Source organism: Lactuca serriola, chromosome 5 (assembly GCF_051521515.1).
Source record: "Lactuca serriola cultivar US96UC23 chromosome 5, Lser_US96UC23_V15, whole genome shotgun sequence".
Classification (NCBI taxonomy): domain Eukaryota; kingdom Viridiplantae; phylum Streptophyta; class Magnoliopsida; order Asterales; family Asteraceae; genus Lactuca; species Lactuca serriola.
Window position 1 is genome coordinate 137,148,662 of NC_136412.1, and position 18,546 is coordinate 137,167,207.

Below are 18,546 nucleotides of genomic sequence, written 5' to 3' on the forward strand. Positions count from 1 at the left end.
TTTGTTTCCTCACAAGCTTTCTCAATTCTTCTAATTCATCATTTTTTTCTGGAAAGTGGCTTATTTGATCACATTTGAAGAGTTTAGGCCCATTCTAATCATCAATACCCAACACCAAAGACACTGGAATTGTAACAAATCAATAAAATCATGCAAATTCACAAAATATAAGAAGTATAATAACTCCAAGCTATTTCATGTAAGCATGTTGAGTATAAACTTGTGATTTTTCAACAATCCTGCAACATAGATTTATCAACACAGAAAATGATACATCATAATATGCTAAACGAAAACCATATAACATAATATGATTAATACCATCTTGACAATACATCCACATGCATCTACGTGACTTTGGATCGTCTTACTAATCTTAATTGTATACGACTTGTATACACAAGGTAATGATAGATGGATCAGGTATGAATCCTGTCATGAACTTCAGGGAAAAGTTGCCTAGGTCTACGAGTAGGTATTCTGCCATTCAGAGAAGCACGAACCCAAGAGTACTGCTGAGAAGCTAATTTTGGGATGAAATTCCATCTAACGGGGGGATGATCTGACAACCCAAAATTTCATCTTGTAAGTCCATCCAATCAATCAAGAGTCAGACTTGTTTTTGTTACCTTTTAGCCTTGTTAACGGTCATTTTATGAGTTCTAAGCCTAGTACACTCAAGGAATGTGTAACAGCCCGGAATTTCAGATATTGTTATAATTATGATTTTGGGTGTTTTAAGAGGGGACTCGGCGAGTTGGAGCTCAGACTCGCCGAGTAGGATCGCAGATCTGGTCGCGGGTTCGCGACTGGACTCGACGAGTCCGGATATGGACTCGGCGAGTCCACGCTGTTTAGCGAAACCCTAACCGTCCAGGTTTGGGGACACATATAAGGGGCTTTATGGCCGTCATTGTTCACCCTAGTCCTGTGAGTGAAGCCCTAATTCGATTGTGAGCATCTGGAGCAAGGTAGAAGACCATTATTGATCTTAGAAGTGTTATGTTGCAAGGAGGAGGAGACTTGGTTAAGGGAACAACAAGGGAAGCCACATTCTGAGGATTGGGGACACAGAGCAACATTATTCAGGTAATATTTTCGAGTTGCATTCTTCTATGTTGATGTATATATGGAATTAGGGTTTATTGAACCCATTTGTGGCTAGATTGAGTGTTTCCTTAGTCCCCCATGCAATTGGAACCCTATATTGGGACCCTTGGAAGTCCAGAATGTCCCATGCCTGAGCATTTCGGGAATCAATGGAGGTTTTGGATTGGAATCCTTATGCCTTAGGTCAAAATGTAGATTATGAGTCATGGGGTGTATATTGAGCACCGAAATGAGGACTTTACGTGATGAACCAGTATAGGAAGGCCAGACCTATGAATTGTCGGAGCAGGTCTGACCTTAGAAAGCAGTTTGAGCGGTTGCATGGCATGGACTCGCCGAGTCCGATGAACAGACTCGGCGAGTAGCTTGAAGATTAACTGGGACTCGCCGAGTTGTTCTTCAGACTCGGCGAGTTGAGTCGGGGTTGCCCCGCGATTCTTCCAGGAGGAACTCGTCGAGTCAAGGGGGATACTCGACGTGTAGAAAGGGAATCTTAAAAAATCGGTGAGTCAAGGGATGACTCGGTGAGTTGAGGGCGAGTGGACTCAGAGTTGTGGAACTCGGCGAGTCTCGGGGTGACTCGGCGAGTTAGATCGCGGATTGAGTGAAGTTCTGAGTATGGGGACTCGGCGAGTCATAGGGTTGACTCGGCGAGTAGGGTCAGTCAGGGGTTGACTTTGACCTTGTCTTTGACCAAGGGTTGACCAGTGGTTCCAGGGGTATTTTGGTAATTGTTGTTTATTGTTTGAGTTTAGTGCATTGGTGGCTGTCCAGAGGTGGAGATCGTATCAGTGATCGGAGCAGCTTGAGCTATCTGTTCAGTCGGCAGTTTCGAGGTGAGTTATCCTCACTATATCGCTAGGGTTTATGGCACCAAGGCCGACCCTTTTATCGGATGGAAATCCGGGTAGTTGTCAATTGTTATGATATGGGCCGGAAGGCATTATATGTTGCAGGCCGGAAGGCATTACATGTTACGGGCCGGAAGGCATTGCTATGTGGACCGGAAGGTCATGGCCTGGAAAGGCGCATGTGTGCATTTAGTATCTTGAATAGAATAATGCTATGTTATGTGGTCTGTTGATCGATTGCTGACTGTGAATTGTTATATGATTATGTGTTATGCGTATGATTGCTAGACCTTGGGTGTGACCCGGTAGGCAGGGTCGTTCTATGTTCTGTTATGTTATGTATGCTTTTATGCTGATATGTATGCTTATTATGCTGTGGGCCGGAAGGCAATATGTTATGGGCCGGAAGGCAATATGTTATGGGCCGGAAGGCAATATGTTATGGGCCGGAAGGCATTGCATTATGGGCCGGAAGGCGATATGTTTTGGACCGGAAGGCAATATGTTATGGGCCGGAAGGCAATATGTTATGGGCCGGAAGGCAATATGTTATGGGCCGGAAGGCGATATGTTTTGGACCGGAAGGTCGTGGCCTGGAAAGGCGTATATGTGGTTGGTATTCTGGGGGTATCTCACTAAGCTTTCGGGCTTACAGTTGTGGTTTTTATGTTTTCAGGTTCTCAGGAGTCTGTGACAAGGCAAAGGCGTGATCGTACCGTTCCTCGCATTGATGTTTTATGATATGAACCTGGGAAAATACTCTGTTAAATAATGTATTGAAAACCTTTTGTAACAACGTTATTAAAATGAGTGGTTTTTGAAAAGTTTTAATTGTTTTGAAATTTTGGACGTTACAAGTTGGTATCAGAGCCTTGGTTTGAGTGAATTGGGGAAACATTCGTGTGACTCCAGTCTCAAATCGAGGAGGATTTTAAAAAGAGAAATTAAAATGGTTTTCAAATTAAGTAAAAAGAGGATGCGGAGGTACGATCAGCCGGAGCCAGTAAGTAACCCCAAGATACCATACATGATATTTGTTTTATTGAGCTTGATAGAACAGCATGCTAGATTTAGGCTAGGGATCTTCAGGAATTCATGATAATGTTGCCTGATTTGTGATGCCTGTAGCCTAGGGTCCCTTATGGGAGATTCTCAGTGTTCCTCTAGTGGTGAGGGTTGATAGTCGTTATGCGTGTTCTCTAGAGTATTGTGGTAGTACTTCATACAAATATGGGTAGGTGTGGAAGGTAGTATGGGCCCGTACTACTGAAAGCACAGGACCCATACGCGTAGCAGGGAAACCATAACCTCTAGGGTTGGGTTGCGAGAGTTGGATCCCAGAATTGTGGGAAGTGTCTGAGATTTGGTATGGTGTCTTCGGTATGGAGATTTCGAGGCATGATGATAGTGGATCCGGATCAGGATCGGGAGCTGGAGAGCGAGCTCCGGATGGATCGTACCGTCTAAGGTTATCGATCAGACGAGCACGAGCGAGTTGGATGCGAGGATTCGCGAGATCCTGCGTGATGGGGTTGCTGCATTATTCCGGGCTGAGTTGCCGGAATTGTTCGGGTCGATCAAGACCGCCATGATTGAGTATTTTGATGAGCGATATGCGGCTCTCGCAAAGACGGCTGCCGCGGCGGCTACAGCGGCTGTAGCAGCGGCAAGGGGAGGAGCTAGTCGGGGTTTTCAATATCGGGACTTCTATTATACGAAGCCTCCCACATTCGATGGAGTTCAGGACCCGATTGTTGCTATGAGATGGTTATCAGACGTGGAGGGGTGTTTCTCCACGAGTTTATGCCCTGCTGATCAGAGGGTGAGGTGTGCTCTGAACCTATTGAGGCTCGGGGCGAAGGATTGGTGGAGATTGACCATGGGGTCATATTCCGATGCGCAGAGGGCTGCGGTTTCAGGGGATCAGTTCAGAGAGATGTTCAGTACTCGCTATGTTCCGCGGGATGAGAGGGAGAGATTGGCTCGGAAGTTCCTTGAGCTGGAGCAGGATTCGGAGTCGGTGACTGAGATCACCAGGATGTTTATTGAGAGGGCGATGTTTTGCCCTGAGTCGCTTCGGAGCAGGCTCAGATGTCCCGATATCTGAGTATGCTCAAAGGGGATATCAGACAGTTCGTGTCTGCGCAGAGGTGCGAGACCTTGTTGGGGTTGCAGGAGGCCGCCATGCGGCGTGAGTTAGAGGTTGAGTTGCAGTTGCGTGAGCTGAGGCAGGCTCCGATGCAGTCGCAACCGCCGTCGAAACGGTCCAGGACCGTTGATGTTAGAGTGGGGGATCGGAGCGGCCACACTTGTGGAAAGTGTGGGAGGGGTCCCACCGGATTTTGTGGTCCGGTGGTGCATGCCGCAAGTGCGGAAAGGAGGGGCACTATGCGCGGGATTGTCAGCAGTCAGTGCCGATTCGGAATTTGAGGATTTGTTATCCTTGTCGGCAGGTTGGACATTTGAGGGTCAACTATCCACAGCTTTCTGCAGGACCAGTGCAGGCTCTAGCACCGGCCACCTTGAGGAGTTCAGGAGGAGGACAGGATGGAGTGGAGCCCCAAGGGCTCAGGGTCGTGCTTATCAGCTTGCGGCAGAGGGAGTCGAAGCAGTGCCGGAGGCAGCTGCGGGTATGTTGTTTTCTTGATGTCTTGTTATCTTGCGTTTATTGTGGCGTATTGTTTGTGCTGGTATCTTGTGTGGATTTCGATGCGGTATTCGTTGTTTCGCGGGTTTGGCATGGTTATGGATTGGTGTTTCGGGTTTTTGTTTTGGTATCCGTTGTTCCCTGAAGGTTGGTATGGTTATAGTTTGGTGGTTGTTAGTCAGAACTTTAAGTGGGGGAGAATTGGAGAATTCTCCGGGAGATCAATGAGTATGCGAGGGTGCTTAGCTGTTGGGATTCAACAGTGTTCTGTCAGCCCAGAGAATAGGCTGACGAGAGCGAGTGTCGGGTATGCGGGGCGGGATACAGACCTAGGGCATTTGATTGTGGAGGCCTGGGAGTAGGCCGGGATCAAGTTTGAGTAAGTAACCGGGGTTATATGATCAGAGTATTTATATGCTTGATGTACGTGATGGGTTGTACTGCATTAATCCCACGAGATTTATGTTGTGCATGTTTCTAGAGTTGGAACCGGAAGGTTCCCAGAGTTAGAACCTGAGGGTTCATAGAGTTTGGGTGTACGGACCCACAGAGATATAGCCTCGAGTGGCTAGTGTGTGTTATGAGAGTCGGTCCAGTCATGCTGGGGACTCTGATGGTATTGTTGGATCAGTTGGAGATTTCGGATTGTGTATGTTGCAGTGTGATTACATTGGAAGGTCTGGCCCCGGGTTAGTGATTTTGTTTAGTTGAGGTAGTGATTTTTTGGAGTGGAGAGAGTGCATGGGCTTGAGAGCCCCTACAATGAGAGCCAGAGTATGTGAATAGTGGTTACGCAAAAGGGGTGGTGTCGCTCGGGGCGAGCACCGTGGCACCGGTTGGGGTGGCATTATGGCCAAGAGGGTTCCTTGGAAAAAGGAAAAGAGAAAGGTGTGTAACTCCGAAGGGGAGTGCAAGTTCACGAAAGTGAAAGCTGCAGAGCAGAGTTATGGTTAGAGTATTTCGAGTATGGTTTCGAGCATCGTGTTCGCGGCAGTGAAGTAGGAACTCATCCGGTTTGGGATGTCTGTTGAGGCTTAGAAGGGATGCAGGAGGAGAGAGAATCTTGAATTCTCAGGGTGATTCTGATCAGGGTATAGGGTGGATATTAGTGGTTCATCCTGGGAGATGTTCGAGGATATCATCAGTGTATCGGGTCTTCCAACCTGTAGGTGTTGGGGCTAGTTCAGCATGTGTATGTGATTGCAAGAGGAGAACTCGTGAGAGTTGCTCTGGGAGTGAGAATGGGTCTCTCAGTCGGTCCGGAATGGACAAAGTGGGCTTTGGATCGGGGATCCGGTGGTTCATGGTTTCCTAACCCTTATGGGTCGAGTGATCGTTGAGATTTAGAGCAGAGTTGCATCTTGGGTAATTCTCGGTTACAGAGAGTGATGGCAGTACAGAGATCGTGCTTCAGTCGACAGAGCAGATTCAGCAGGTTAGACAGAGGTTATTGACCGCCCAGAGCCGACAGAAAAGTTATGCAGACAGACGCCGGTCCGAGCTTGAGTTTCAGGTCGGCGACTTCGTACTCCTGAAGGTCTCTCCTTGGAAAGGAGTGATTCGATTCAGGAAGAGGGGCAAGTTGGGGCCCCGGTATATTGGGCCTTTTCATGTGATTGCGAGGGTAGGCCGGGTGGCCTACCGTTTGGAGTTGCCAACGGATTTGAGACAAATCCACGACACTTCTCATGTGTCGCAATTGAGAAAGTGTATAGCCGATGAGTCGGCAGTGGTCCCATTAGAAGACATTCAGGTGGATGCGAGCCTGAATTATGCCGAGAGACCAATGGTCATCAGAGATCGGAAGATCGAGGTTCTGAGGAATAAGGAGATACCTCTGGTGTTAGTTCAGTGGCAGCACCGGAGGGGATCAGAAATGACCTGGGAACCGGAGCGTGAAATGTGGGAGCAGCATCCGGAGCTATTTTCAGAGTGAGACTTCGAGGGCGAAGTCTAGTCCTAGTGGGGGAGAGTTGTAACAGCCCGGAATTTCAGATATTGTTATAATTATGATTTTGGGTGTTTTAAGAGGGGACTCGGCGAGTTGGAGCTCAGACTCGCCGAGTAGGATCGCGGATCTGGTCGCGGGTTCGCGACTGGACTCGACGAGTCGGGATATGGACTCGGCGAGTCCACGCTGTTTAGCGAAACCCTAACCGTCCAGGTTTGGGGACACATATAAGGGGCTTTATGGCCGTCATTGTTCACCCTAGTCCTGTGAGTGAAGCCCTAATTCGATTGTGAGCATCTGGAGCAAGGTAGAAGACCATTATTGATCTTAGAAGTGTTATGTTGCAAGGAGGAGGAGACTTGGTTAAGGGAACAACAAGGGAAGCCACATTCTGAGGATTGGGGACACAGAGCAACATTATTCAGGTAATATTTTCGAGTTGCATTCTTCTATGTTGATGTGTATATGGAATTAGGGTTTATTGAACCCATTTGTGGCTAAATTGAGTGTTTCCTTAGTCCCCCATGCAATTGGAACCCTATACTGGGACCCTTGGAAGTCCAGAATGTCCCATGCCTGAGCATTTCGGGAATCAATGGAGGTTTTGGATTGGAATCCTTATGCCTTAGGTCAAAATGTAGATTATGAGTCATGGGGTGTATATTGAGCACCGAAATGAGGACTTTACGTGATGAACCAGTATAGGAAGGCCAGACCTATGAATTGTCGGAGCAGGTCTGACCTTAGAAAGCAGTTTGAGCGGTTGCATGGCATGGACTCGCCGAGTCCGATGAACAGACTCGGCGAGTAGCTTGAAGATTAACTGGGACTCGCCGAGTTGTTCTTCAGACTCGGCGAGTTGAGTCGGGGTGGCCCCGCGATTCTTCCAGGAGGAACTCGTCGAGTCAAGGGGGATACTCGACGTGTAGAAAGGGAATCTTAAAAAATCGGTGAGTCAAGGGATGACTCGGTGAGTTGAGGGCGAGTGGACTCAGAGTTGTGGAACTCGGCGAGTCTCGGGGTGACTCGGCGAGTTAGATCGCGGATTGAGTGAAGTTCTGAGTATGGGGACTCGGCGAGTCATAGGGTTGACTCGGCGAGTAGGGTCAGTCAGGGGTTGACTTTGACCTTGTCTTTGACCAAGGGTTGACCAGTGGTTCCAGGGGTATTTTGGTAATTGTTGTTTATTGTTTGAGTTTAGTGCATTGGTGGCTGTCCAGAGGTGGAGATCGTATCAGTGATCGGAGCAGCTTGAGCTATCTGTTCAGTCGGCAGTTTCGAGGTGAGTTATCCTCACTATATCGCTAGGGTTTATGGCACCAAGGCCGACCCTTTTATCGGATGGAAATCCGGGTAGTTGTCAATTGTTATGATATGGGCCGGAAGGCATTATATGTTGCAGGCCGGAAGGCATTACATGTTACGGGCCGGAAGGCATTGCTATGTGGACCGGAAGGTCATGGCCTGGAAAGGCGTATGTGTGCATTTAGTATCTTGAATAGAATAATGCTATGTTATGTGGTCTGTTGATCGATTGCTGACTGTGAATTGTTATATGATTATGTGTTATGTGTATGATTGCTAGACCTTGGGTGTGACCCGGTAGGCAGGGTCGTTCTATGTTCTGTTATGTTATGTATGCTTTTATGCTCATATGTATGCTTATTATGCTGTGGGCCGGAAGGCAATATGTTATGGGCCGGAAGGCGATATGTTTTGGACCGGAAGGTCGTGGCCTGGAAAGGCGTATATGTGGTTGGTATTCTAGGGGTATCTCACTAAGCTTTCGGGCTTACAGTTGTGGTTTTTATGTTTTCAGGTTCTCAGGAGTCTGTGACAAGGCAAAGGCGTGATCGTACCGTTCCTCGCGTTGATGTTTTATGATATGAACTTGGGAAAATACTCTGTTAAATAATGTATTGAAAACCTTTTGTAACAACGTTATTAAAATGAGTGGTTTTTGAAAAGTTTTAATTGTTTTGAAATTTTGGACGTTACAGAATGTGTGTTAGGAAGTGAACCACGTATGAACCAAGAGCCTAGAACATTATTTGAGCCATAAAACCCCAACAAGTGAGGTTCAAGGACAAGTTCCATGTTCACGGTCGTGGACCCTTGTTAGGCCATGAACCCCTCCCCATATAGATACATTTCCATCATTTATTCCTCACATCTTCCCTCTTAGCCGTAAACTTCTCAAGTTCTCTCAAGTACCATCCTATAAAGGGTCTCTGTTCACCTCAAAATCGTAAGTATCTCATCCCTTTACTTGTGTATACTTAGAAACCCCTTTGATTCCATATTGATTCATCACTTTTCCTCAAAGATCTTCAAGTTTGGGCCATGAACCCTTCATGTTTTCATCATGTGGGTTGTGAACCCTTCAAGTGGGTCGTGAACCCTTCGTCATTTGGGTCGTGAACCATCAAGATTGGGCCGTGAACACCTCAAGCCTAGTCGTGATCATCCTTCAACCTCCTAACTTGCTTCTAGCATGCTTTTGGTGACTTATTCTTGCATCCTAGGTTGTTTCCTAATCACCTTTTGTAGTTAGATTCACTAGTTACATGCATATATGTATCATTATATATCATTTAGGAATCGTATGTGCATCGGGACTTCTTTCGTGGAGCTTATCATCCTTACTCGAATCCTTAGTTGAATCACCCACATAATGTGAGTTCATACCCCTGTAATCAATATTTTAAATTTTTTTTAAATGCTTTTAAGGGGGGAATACAAGTTGAACACAATTGTATTGTGTTATTATTATCTGTGATAACCATCACATTAAAGGATTTCTTATGCTTTTGTAATTGATCAAATCCATTCAAAAACTCTTTTAAAAAGGTTAGATTGTTGTTTATAAAACTCCTATTTTAAAGCACATTCTTAACTCAGTAGATGATTGAGACTTTTCTACAAGTCAATAACAGTTCAATCAAATGTACTAGTAAACTATAATATGTATATAGTTTAGGGGGGTTACTACTTAATACTTCTAGAACACTGAAAGTTACATGAGTCAGTTCTTACGGGAGTCAGTTCATACATGATTCAGTTCAAACATACTATAACAAGAATAGAAAGGAACATACATACTATAACAAGAACAGAAAGGAACATACATACTATAACATGAACAAGATAACAATAATGTTAAACCTCTATTTCATGGCATATCAACATACTTGTTGTGTCATGTTTTGTAACCAAAGTCTCGTGGAGGGAGACCATGAGTTTGTGTATAGATCTATACGAGATTGACCATCCTACACCTTGCTGGTAGCTATAGTACAACCTGCAAGTCTACGGGTGACAAATGTCATACCATTTCGATTTCTTTGAAACGTCATGTTTATACTATTCAATCAAGCATGGTTACAACCACGTCACATTTTAACCTTAATTAACAACTTGGTTTTTAAGGTAGTTAGTGCGTCAGTAGTTACTTTATACAACACTAATGTACACTTTTATTTTCCCCATTACATTCATATAGTGATATTTTCACATAAAAGGTAATGTAAACTATTTTCTAGTAAAGATAGTCAAAAAATTGGGAAAACATACTTTGTACTAGAGAACAAACAAACAAAACAGTCGGGTCTAGGTACATTCAGTTAAAAGGGGGCCTATAATGGTAACTTTATGATTCTTTGGTAGATACGTTAGGGTTATATATTAATAGGATCCGACAAGTAGTAGGATGTGCGCTTTCCGCTTCATTTCCTGTTCCTTGTTTGGTTGTGGGCTTAGAGCAGATTGACACAGTCTACTATCTATTCAATCTTAGTTATATATATATATATATATATATATATATATATATATATATATATATATATATATATATATATATAACTTGTATACACCAACTGATCATAGGGGAGTAACAGGTATGGGTTAGGTCATAACATACAAACACAACATTCTACTTTCTAGTACAAAAACATACTTTTCGGATAGAACATTAAGTAGTGAAACTAGAAACTTATCTGTATACAGGTTTAATATGCATTATTAAACTCGTATAACATAAAGGACCTTAAGTGGTTAATTCTATAATACTTGAGGTTATACATCAAGGTTGTATGTAATTAATACCCGATAGGCAGTGAAATGTGTGACTTCCGCCTTACTTCCTGTTCCTTGTTTGGTTGTGGGCTTAGGGCATATTCTTACATTTAATTGTCCGTTCGATATTAGATTATATATAACTTGTATAAACTTAGTGATTATAGAAGGAACTATTCTGGTTACCATTTTTACTAAAGGAAATATATGATTTCCTTAATGAATGTTTTCTTCAAATAAAATAGAGCTATTACAGTTAACTCCGTAAGTACCAAATGAATACGCCAGGGTTATATACAATGAAGATCTAACGAACAATGGGATGTGTGACTTCCGCCTCATTTCCTGTTCCTTGTTTGGTTGTGGGCTTAGGGCAGATTCACACAATCGATTGTCTGTTTACTCTGGATTTTATATAACTCGTATCCATTTAGTACTCATAGAAGGAATTGTAGAGTCATTTTTATTTTTCATTCATCACATCAAAGAATATAGGATTTTCTGGAGGAACAGACGAACTTGCGGTTTACTTTTCATAACTAAAATATTTATGAACTCTCCAGCTTAAATGCTGATCTACGCTTTCAAAATAACTTGTATTCTCAGGAAACTAGTAGACAGGTACACGCTCAGGGATTCAGAAGATGGAGCATACACTACAAGAAAATGTGATTTTGCTAGGGAAGGAATTCGTTGCAAAAAGCTGAAATTCTGATGCAAATGACGAATAGCGACGGAATTTGCGACGACCGATTGACGTCTCAGAAAACCTCGTAGCGAGGGTTTGCGAGGGAAACAATATCCCATCGCAAATATGACAACATAATGAAATCCGTTGTAGACGGTATTCCGTAGTAGGATTCCGTTGTGAATTCTGTAGTAGTTCTTCTGTCACAAATTCCATTGTAGTGGATCCATAGCAAATTCCATGGTGATGAATCCCTAGCAAAATCCGTAGTTGTGACTCCCTAGAAAATTCCATGGTGATGCATCCCTAGCAAAATCCATGCTGATTGTTCCCTAGCTAAATCCGTTGTGGTTTTTCCTGGCTATATCCATGGTGTTGGTTCCATAGCAAAATTCGTGGTCTATATTTTATAGCAGATTCCATAGCAAAACATGCTTCCGTATAACAAAGTTTGTTGCCAAATTTCCATAGCACATTCATAGACACATTTTGTAGGAATATTTTCGTTGCAAAGATAAATAGCTACGGATGGATAATTATTTTACATATTAATTCCCAATTATTTTGTACCAATATATAAAAAACAAAAACAACAAAAAATCAAATAAGATTTATACCATAAAATAAATAAGAAATATTTGTTACATGGAAATGAAAAGTAACCTAATTTAAAATAAAAACTTTACGAGAAACAAATCAACACTCTATGATCTGCTACTTTTGCAATTATTTAAATGTTCAGGCCTGGCCCAAGGGCAGGGCAAGTTGGGCCGTCGCCTAGGGCACCAATATAGCAAGGGGCATCAGATCATGTCCAAATCGTATGGGCAAGGTAAGGAAACAACCGAAGGGATGTTGAAACGTGAATGAAATGGGCGGAAATTCTCGATTGGTGAAAAAATCATGTCGAAGACGAAGAGACTATGAGAGCTACGAGGAGTCGGAGAGACTGAGGTATTTAAGTATTTCTAGTTCTATCTTTTAGAATCAAATAGTCCATGACTGATTATTTTCATCTAAAAAAACATGTTGATTTCTAATTCTTCCTTTCATACAGAGAGGCGAGGGTTGAGGTTTTTCTAATTCCTTTCTTCTAAAAAACATTAAAAGTCACATGACTGAAAGTTATTTTGATATTTCTATTTTTCAAGGACTGATGCAATGCCCTTTTCCGAAATTCTAATATATAATTTAGTTATTTAAGTCTGCGTTTTTATGTTTTTTTTTATATAAGCATTTCTGATATTTTCTGAAGTTCTGAAAATTTGATATAAGCATTTCTATAATCAGTCCAATATTTTGTTTGTTGGTCATTGTTGTTTTAATCTTATGTTTATATAGGATATGGATGGCTTTAAACACCAGGTTCATAATAATAATTAATAGGCTAGGGTTGTTTGTTTTTAATTTATGTATATATACGAATTAGGATTTGACATTTTTTAGATCACATTTTTTACAAAAGTGTATTTGTCTTAATCTTCATTGCTTGTGTATACTCATGAAAATGAGCTATTTAATTACCAATTCAACCAAATCTTGAAAGTCAGCTCAAATCACACTTATATGTATTCATCTCAATTTTCACTGCTTTTCACTGCTTGTGCAGAAATATATGATTGTTTAGTTGCTAGAGTATTTTTGTAAATACGAAATAAACGGACAAAAGGAACAACATTTGTTATTTTTGCCCTCTCTCTTGATTCAGGATGTTGAGGCTACAATAGCAATTCGCCAATGTGGATTTGATGGTGAAGCAAATCTCTTGTTAATGCATAAAAGCTTGCATGTTGTACTTGAGCTTATGGAAGAACCGGTCTGGATTTCAAGATTTCATACCTTAAGATCTAGCTGATGTAACTTTGACAAAGCTTTTTTGTTCTTACCATTTGTAAAATTACATAACTGCCCTCTTTTGTAGACTGATACTTGTTGGATAAAAAGAATTTGCCTATACTTTGAGCACTAAAGGAATACGATTCAATTTTGTTTAATAAATTTACATTTTTTTAGTTTAGTACAAATATAAGGGAATATAAGGGCATTTTTAAGTGCCTTTTCCCGGGGCATGAAATATCTATGGACCGGCCTTGTAAATGTGTTTGTAACCGTCATTGCCGATTGTAATTGTCGTTCAAGCTGTTCGCATTTTGTGGTGTGTTGTTCATCTTTTGCCATCATTATGCCTTCAGTTCTTCGTTTTTCTCTTTTTGTTTCCTCAAAAGCTTTCTCAATTCTTCTAATTCATCATTTTTTCTGGAAAGAGGCGTATTTGATCACATTTGAAGAGTTTAGGCCCATTCTCATCATTAATACCCAACACCAAAGACACTGGAATTGTAACAAATCAATAAAATCATGCAAATTCACAAAATATAAGAAGTATAATAACTCCAAGCTGTTTCATGTAAGCATGTTGAGTATAAACTTGTGATTTTTCAGCAATCCTGCAAAACATAGATTTATCAACACACAAAATGATACGACATAATATGCTAAACGAAAACCATATAACATAATATGATTAATACCATCTTGACAATACATCCACATGCATCTACGTGACTTTGGACGAATATACCCATTCAATCCAAAAGCACCCACATTCATATCCAGATTATCTAAAACTTCAAATAATCATATATTGAAGAGATTCCATTTTTTTTCCTTTGCTAAATTATATATATTCCCCAAATGAAGAATCGTAATCAGAAGTCCGGGAAACAGAAAATACATGATGCTTCATATATGCATGATAATTTACCTGTCAGAAAACCATATGCAAGAAGATGGATGCGTGAAAGAGAAAACACTACTAATAAGAACTACCTGAAGCAAAATCCAATTGCATTTAATCTTTTAAAAAGTACCTTTCGTAATTGAGTTCCTAAAACATGTCATCTGTTAGCATATCCCTACGCATATGCCAAAACATAGAATGTTTGAAAAAAATGGTTACCAAATGGTCATATAAATTTAAATATTTCATAGAAATATAAACTATACCAATGTTCAAATTATTTACCAAGTTTTTTTTTCCTTTTTGCGTCCTTGTTCACTTTCCATTCAGTAGTATTTTCAATTAACAGCTTATGGAGCATGACATTGCAGTAGAGTTGGGGATCAAAAGGAAAATCAATTTTCACTCAATAGGTCCTCTGTAGTTCTTACTGTGATCGAACTCAAACACAATGGGCAACAATCCACAAAATCATGCTGAAAAAAATACAATTACAATGAGAATAAGAGGAAATCGAACTCCCCCAAATCAAAATAAGTGAATTTATAAATAAAAAACCTCAAAACAACAAGACTAAAACTTCGACCTTCCAATCGAAACTTAAGCATATAACAGGGCCATAGTCTTCCTGATAAAGGATAATATTGGAGAAGGTGTCGAATGTGAGAAAGAGAACAAAAGGGACATATGGTTTTAGGTTTAGTCATACCTCTTCTTTGCAAATAGGAAACAGTCGGTAAGTCGAATAGATTACGGAGTAGTGAAGTTGGTCAGAAGAGGTGGAAAGGCGATAAGGTTCTCGTGCGTCGTGGTGTGGAGGTCCTCGATGTGAGTGGCTGACGACTCTCGGTTATGTGAGATTTGAGGTCGACATCGCCATAAGTGGCCGACGATGGTGCTTGGATCAACAATACACGTGGTCGGCGGCTGCTTTTAGGTTACATAGAAGATAGAGGGTAAAGAAGAGAGGGAGGGGCGTATCTGTGTACCAAATTTGAATTTGGTTTAAAAAGGATAGGGCTTTGAAAAGGGGGAAATGAAAACAAGAGCGGTAATGTGAATTATCTAATTTAAATTTTGTATGACCAGTGGGAACTGGAAATGAAAATAAGAGCGGCAAGGTGAATTATCTAATTTAATTTCAAAATGTTTAAGCTTTTAATTTCAAAATGTTTTAGCCGGTATCTATCTAGCATCTTCTCGCATAGGCAACGGTAAAGATCAAAAGTCAAAAATCATAGTGAATTATGCCAACAAAACCTTCGTTATCTATTCTCTAACAGACAGTGAAATTACCCGGAAGCATTAAAAGCAATTGAAACTTTCGAACAACCGTTCAAAATTTTTTCTCATCATTTAGCTGAATTACCAGCTGATCTCAAGAAAAAACTTTGTAAACACATCATGTATGCACCACGACATAATTGCAGTCACTATAAAGAAAATACAGAAGAAACACCATTCATGGAAGACTAACGTCATCCATGAATAAAACACACATCATTCAGAAATATTTGTCCTTTCGGTGGCGGGAGGAATGACGCAAGCAATGACGTATAAAATCATTATTATTGAAGACACGCGTCTTTTCAATGCGGAAGGAATTGTAAATTATTATATTTGTTATTTGTCATTATTATTGTCGGTAACTTAATTATTGTAAAGTGTCGGTAGAATGTGATGTTACATAAAGTGTTAGTCTATCTATAGTCTAGGGGGCTAAACTGTAAAATAGGTTGTCGTATTGCAATCATACGATTGTAAATGTATAATGTAACCGGGTCTCTTAAGCCTATAAATAGGGTCTTTGCCCATATGAAATAAATAAGATATGTTTGAGAGTTTTAAGACTTGAGTTGATCTCAAAGTTCTTCCTCTGTTGAAATAGTTGTTCTATTTCTGAATAACAGAGCGTCTATCCAAAGTATCCAAAACCATCCATATAATCATTCGTTCATCGATCATTGGTGTCGACTAGAACCAAAGCAACACAAGTACTTGCTTGCTGCTCTGATCTTCCTCTCCATAAGTCACCACCAACGACCACAAGCGCAGCAGACAACTCCATTGCTACTCCACCACTGTTGACCAGTAGATCGACGAACCATCCGTTCCCAACTCCGAAAGAATGACCCCAGAAGCGATTATTGAAGACACGCGTCCTTTCAATGAGGAAAGAATTGTAAATTTTACAAATTTAATTATTTAAAAGTGTCGGTAAAATAATTTATTAGTTGTCATGAAATAAATAAGAGATGTTTGAGAGTTTTAAGACTTGAGTAATTTCAAAGTTCTTCATCTGATGAAATAGTTGTTGTATTTCTAAATATTCAAATTATCCAACACCATCTATATAATCATTCGTCTAATCATTCATTTCTCACAATAGGCCCCTGTGCTTATCTTATCAATCTTGATCCTGATGTGGCTTTTAAGGTCTATTCTTAATATACATTAGTGGTTATTGTATCATAAAAATATGATTTTATCTCAAAATTCAAATGATCCTAATATTTTATTTCAACTATAGAAAGTATTGAAAAAATTAGTTAAAAACTTAAAAAAAAATGCATAAGCTTGCTTGTTCAGATTATGTCATTTTCTTAGTCCAATTTGTGGTGATATACGTAAACTTTTTTTGAATCATCACATTATACATATTTTTTTTACAATCATTCATGAACATTGTTAAAAAAAATATGTTTAACATTATACTTATATAAGTGTTCAAAAACTCAAAATTTTATATCATCGTTAAGACTAAAAATTATATACTTTAAACCCATTTAAAATATTTGACACATTTTTTTTACAAAGTAAATTTTAACATTGTTAAAATAAATAAGTTGAATGTAGTAATTTTATAAGTCTTCAAAAAAATGAACTTTTATGTAAACGTCGAGACTTAAAATTTTAGACTTCAAACATATTAAAAAAATATTTAACATGAAGAGAGTAAAATGATTTTTCTTAAAGTTTCCTATGGAAGTTAAAAAGTAACTCTAAATTTTATGAGGATAATATTTTGTATTAAATAAGGACATCTTAATATAGCCATTTTAAATTCTATCGTATTAAATAAGGACATCTTAATATAGCCATTTTAAATTCTATGGATCTGAGACATAAAAAATAAAAAATATCACAACTCTTTTAGTGTTGCAATCGATCCCTAAACCGATCACAATAAAGAATGTAAGAGAACAAAGATATAAGAGAAATGGTTTTAGCCTCCTTATGTATAAATGTTTTTCTTCCTTTGAGTTTTGAATTTTAAGCATTGTGGGATAAGAAATGTATTATCCTATTTACTTATAGTTGTTTGCTTTCACTTCAGTTGTGTTTCTTAAGCGATGAAGGAAATTTGATCTCACTTCATTTTGTTAAAAAAACTCAAAAAACTCTTTTATTAAAGTTAAAATAGTTATACAGTTCATCGAATTTTTTTTATCTATGAGAACTTTTTCGAATATTAAAGTTCAAAGAAAAAATATAATTAGACATTATATTATTTGATTTTTAACGATATTGCGTTTGATACACAGTTAGTCGATTTTGAGCATTTGGTATCCATTTTCAAAAAATAGTTGGAAAATATAATGTAAGTTAATTTTCATGGAATTTAATTCTATTAGTATAGAACATAAGGTAGTTTCATCTTAAAAATAAGTAAAATGTGATTTTCAACTACTGAAACGACTTAAGGATCGATATACAATAATTAACGAATGAATATATTGCATGATATAAAAAAATGCACATGATAAATACAACTTTGATCACTCACCATCATGTTATAGAAACCTACAATACTTTTTTTATTCAGTTAATAAGTATATCCCTTCAAAGATTAAACAATTATACAATTCATTGGTCAATTTTATACTTGAAAACTTTTTCATATTTTAAAGTTGAAGGAAATGTATAGTTGTGAATTATTTTTTATTTTACTGTTACAATTAATACCTAAACGGGTCACATTTAATGACATAGTTAATAATATAAGAGAAAAGGTTTTATCCGAATTGTTTATAAATGTTTGTTTTCAAGGGCGGAACTATATGGTCGGTAGGGGTAGCACGTGCTACCCCTCAAAAGATCATGGATACGGTACAATTTTTTTCAAAGTTTAGTTTAAGGCTCAACAAATCATGGATACTGTACAATTTTTTTTAAGTTTAGTTTAAGGTCCTGCTCCTTCCAGCAATTGTGGTGTTACTATTTAGCCTAATTTTAAAGTCCAAAGAGGCTAAATGCTCAATTACACCCAACGAATGTATTTATGAAATATATGGGTCCAATCAAGTGCAACATATAAGTATTTGCTATAAGTTACAAACACCCGCTTATTAAAACTATAAGAAATATAAATGCATGTCGATTGAAGTTCTTTGTGTGTTTGGCATTTGAATTATACGGAAATCCGAAAAAGTGTAACGGTTTGTGTCAAGTGAAATAAATCTTTTTATTTAAATTTATATA

General features: G+C 39.5%; 1 long non-coding RNA gene across 1 annotated transcript; it reads right to left on the reverse strand.

Annotated features, from left to right (window-relative positions):
• Window positions 1-13,185: 13,185 nt before the first annotated feature.
• Window positions 13,186-15,119, reverse strand: LOC145053012 (uncharacterized). Its single transcript, XR_013684317.1, has 2 exons — window positions 14,350-15,119; window positions 13,186-14,239 (listed from the first exon to the last, which is right to left on the reverse strand). It is a non-coding gene; the product is annotated as an uncharacterized LOC145053012 (long non-coding RNA).
• Between the last annotated feature and the right edge of the window lie 3,427 nt (window positions 15,120-18,546).